The sequence below is a fragment of the Pseudophryne corroboree genome, chromosome 2 (assembly GCF_028390025.1).
Source record: "Pseudophryne corroboree isolate aPseCor3 chromosome 2, aPseCor3.hap2, whole genome shotgun sequence".
NCBI lineage: Eukaryota > Metazoa > Chordata > Amphibia > Anura > Myobatrachidae > Pseudophryne > Pseudophryne corroboree.
In genome coordinates, this window is record NC_086445.1 from 817,963,533 (window position 1) to 817,967,640 (window position 4,108).

Here is a 4,108-nt window from a genome sequence, read left to right on the forward strand (position 1 = left end):
TCATCTGTCCAGGAATACTCAGATGCTTCGGGTTCCCGAAGATCAGGAGATCAAAGTTTTAGGCATCAGATTTGGCCCCGGCGATTATGCCACTCGGAATTGGGATCTTAGACTGGATGAGGCCGGCCGGAAGGTAGAGCAATGGAAGAGATGGAAGCTGTCTCTTAGGGAAAGGGTTGACTTGATCAAAACTTTTCTGATTCCGGTCTTTTTGTATGTCAGCTACGTGTGCCTCTTGCCAGAGTCTAGATGGACCAAGATTTATGCTCTGTTTTTCCAGATGCTCTGGGGAAACAGGCTGAATCTGATTAAGAGGACTGTCACCTACAGATCGAGGAGGGAAGGAGGCCTGGGAATGGTCAACCCAGTGCTATTCTTTTTGTTGACCTTTCTTAAGTTGCATCTGGAAAGTCTCCAGTTAGAGACTCCTCCTCGATGGCTAGAGGGTTTTAGAGCCTGGATGTTTCCCTTCCTCAATGCTTGGCTAGAGGGAGGGAGTGTAAAGAGTTTGAGAGTCAGGCATGGATACCTCCCGGCTTACGTGGCTCCTAGCTTGAAGGTGACAAGGCGATGGGGCCTGGAAGCGGGGGAGGTCAAAAACTCCTCTAGAAGGGAGCTGGAGAGGAGAATTTTGCGGTCTCATTTCTGGGAACCGCTGGCACTGAAAGACTGCCCGGGTAGTTTGTCTTCAGATGGGCTGGCTCTGGTTAACTCTCAGAGAATCCCACTGAAGTTTCGTGACATTGCCTGGCTCTCCTTTCACGGAAGGCTCTACGTGAGAGGAAACTTGAAGTACAGAAATGCTGATGATTGTGGCTGCCCACGGGAGGAGTGTCCAGGGGAGGAGGAGACAATGGACCATTTCTTGCTCAGGTGTCCTTTCAATGTGGAGGTTTATAGGAGAGTGTCCAGAGCCTTGGGCATCCCGGGCCTTTCGGGTCTTAGTTACCCTGAGTGGGTTTACGGGGCATTCAAGAGAGTGGGTCACTTTGCTTTAACCACTCTGTTTCTAGTTAGTGTAGTGATTAGGTACTTCACATGGAATGCACGGTGTCAGGTATCAATCAGACAAAAAGTCCTCCCTTGTGAAGTGGTGGCAGGTGATATTCTTCACGAGGTGTGGAAGATAAGGGATTTGGAGAAGCGCCGGATGGATGCCGTGGTGTGGTCTAGGTTGTGGCGGCACCTTAAACCCCCTTGAGTGGGTGGTTGAAGTCCGGTGTCTTTTCCAACTATGGCTTTTCTGTCCTTCACGACCCCCCCGTAGATTTTGTGATCTAATTTGTTTTTTGAAATATGGGTTACGTATATCTGAGAAGCTTTTTCACTTCTTCTTAGCTTATGTTGTAAATACTTGTGATGGAATTTGTTAAAGTTTGTTTTGGTGATGGCCCCATTTTTGCTTTTAATTTAGCCTCTAACTGAAAGGACTTTGGGAGGCTTTCCCTATATGGACTGTGAGTCTATGGACTTATTTTACCCAAGATGGGGCTGTTTTTGTTTTTTGTACAGGCTGGTTTTTGTATAGTTTGTTTTTGTATATATTTGTACAGCTTTGTTGTGAGTTTTTTGAATAAAAATATGTCAAGCTCCAATAGCGTATATTAAAGTTGCTGCAGTTAAAAAGCTCGTAGTTGGATCTCGGGATCGAGCTGGCGGTCCGCCGAAAGGCGAGCTACCGCCTGACCCAGCCCCTGCCTCTCGGCGCCTCCCCGATGCTCTTGACTGAGTGCCCCATGGGCCCGAAGTGTTTACTTTGAAAAAATTAGAGTGTTCAAAGCAGGCCCGGTCACCTGGATACTTCAGCTAGGAATAATGGAATAGGACTCCGGTCTCCTATTTTGTTGGTTTTCGGAACTGGGGACATGATTGAGAGGGACGGCCGGGGGCAACCGTATTGTGCCGCTAGAGGTGAAATTCTTGGACCGGCGCAAGACGAACCAGAGTGAAAGCATTTGCCAAGAATGTTTTCATTAATCAAGAACGAAAGTCGGAGGTTCGAAGACTATCAGATACCTTCGTAGTTCCGACCATAAACGATGCCGACCGGCGATCCGGCTGCGTTATTCCCATGACCCGCCGAGCAGCTTCCGGGAAACCAAAGTCTTTGGGTTCCGGGGGGAGTATGGTTGCAAAGCTGAAACTTAAAGGAATTGACGGAAGGGCACCACCAGGAGTGGAGCCTGCGGCTTAATTTGACTCAACACTGGAAACCTCACCCGGCCCGGACACGGAAAGGATTGACAGATCGATAGCTCTTTCTCGATTCTGTGGGTGGTGGTGCATGGCCGCTCTTAGTTGGTGGAGCGATTTGTCTGGTTAATTCCCGCATGCTAACTAGCTACGCGACATCCGGTGGTCCGCGTCCAGCTTCTTAGAGGGACAAGTGGTGTTCAGCCACACGAGATCGAGCAATAACAGGTCTGTGATGCCCTTAGATGTCCGGGGCTGCACGCGCGCTACACTGAACGGATCAGCGTGTGTCTACCCTTCGCCGGCAGGTGCGGGTAACCCGCTGAACCCCGTTCGTGATAGGGATTGGGGATTGCAATTATTCCCCATGAACGAGGAATTCCCAGTAAGTGCGGGTCATAAGCTTGCGTTGATTAAGTCCCTGCCCTTTGTACACACCACCCGTCGCTACTACCGATTGGATGGTTTAGTGAGGTCCTCGAATCGGCCCCACCGGGGTCGGAAACGGCCCTGGCGGAGTGCCGAGAAGACGATCAAACTTGACTATCTAGAGGAAGTAAAAGTCGTAAAAAGGTTTCCGTAGGTGAACCTGCGGAAGGATCATTAACGGCTCGGCCGCGAACCGTGGCGTCCAGCCGAGAGAGGCGCGGATCGTGGGGGGCCCGGCCGTGCCGGCTGGGCCCGGAGATGAAACAGAAAAGACGAGGCGGCAGTGGAGAGACGAGAGTGGGATGAAGGGGCGGTGCTGCGCCGGACCCGGCGCCCCGGACGCGGCCTCCGTAGTGACGGAGGGGACAGCCGCGGCCGGTGGCGATGGGCACCCGGCATGGCCGCTCCCGAGTAGGCCCAACCCTGCGCCCCCCCGGACGCTCCTGACGTACGGGGGGCCTCCGCAGCCCCTCCCCGTAACCCCTGGATCCGGCGGCGGGATGAGCCCGGGACGGCCCGACGTGGGCGCACGCACATTCGACTGTCCCCTCCAGGCCGATCCGGGTACCACTCGCGGCCCTCCCCGCCCCGGAGAGGGGGAAGGCGCGGTAGGTTGAGAAGTCCCGAGATGGCGTGGTCGCCTGACAGGAGCTCTGCAGGGACCCGGCGCGGGACGGGTTCGCGGCCCGTCCCCATGCCCTGTGCTTCCGGGTCCCCCGGCACCCGCTGGGGCTCGCCATCCGGGCGCCCGGGCACCAGGGCCCAAGGGGAGCGTTCTCCCTGACCCCTTTTTTGAGAAACGCTGAGCGCCCCTGCCGGCCATGGAGCGAACGGAAAAAAAAAAGAGAGCCACGACTCTCAGCGGTGGTTCACTCGGCTCGCGCGTCGATGAAGAATGCAGCTAGCTGCGAGAATTAGTGTGAATTGCAGGACACATTGATCATCGACCTTGCAGCCCCGGGTTTTTCCCGGGGCTACGCCTGTCTGAAGGTCGCTCCCCCATCGATCGCCCGCACCCCGCTCCGGTGTGGTGCGTGGCGCGGCTGGGGCCTCGCAGGCGGTCGCCTGTCCCCATCTCCCCAGTGGAGATGGGGGGCACGGCTGCCTTTGTGACCCCAAGGCCAAACCGTACCTCCCGATCCCCCTGTTCCCCGGGGCGCGACTGCCTCTCCCACCAAGTGCTGTGCGGTTGCCTGCGGTCGATGCAGGGCTGCCGGCGGCCCGGGCGGAGGAAACACGTGCCGGGTCGAGGGGAAGAGGTGGACCCGATCGAGGCGATCTGGGCTACGGAAGAGTGTGAGGCGGTCGGGCGGCGGGGGGCAGCGGGTCAAACCGCTGCTGCTCCCCCCCTCGCCCGGTCGGCCCTCCGCCCTCTCCCTGTCTCCTGGTACGCTCTCCTGACTGAGACTTCAGATCAGACATGACGACCCGCTGAATTTAAGCATATTACTAAGCGCAGGAAAAGAAACTAACCAGGATTCCCCCA

The 4,108-nt window shown here is 55.8% G+C and overlaps 1 non-coding gene and 1 pseudogene across 1 annotated transcript in view; both read left to right on the plus strand.

Moving 5' to 3' along the window:
• The first annotated feature begins 3,475 nt into the window (after positions 1 to 3,475).
• LOC135052797 (5.8S ribosomal RNA) lies at positions 3,476 to 3,616 on the plus strand (annotated as a pseudogene).
• A 410-nt stretch (positions 3,617 to 4,026) lies between these two features.
• Positions 4,027 to 4,108, plus strand: part of LOC135054358 (28S ribosomal RNA) — a 3,843-nt gene continuing 3,761 nt past the window's right edge. The window contains exon 1 of the ribosomal RNA XR_010243513.1: positions 4,027 to 4,108. This exon is cut by the window's right edge and continues 3,761 nt beyond it. This is a non-coding gene — a ribosomal RNA (28S ribosomal RNA).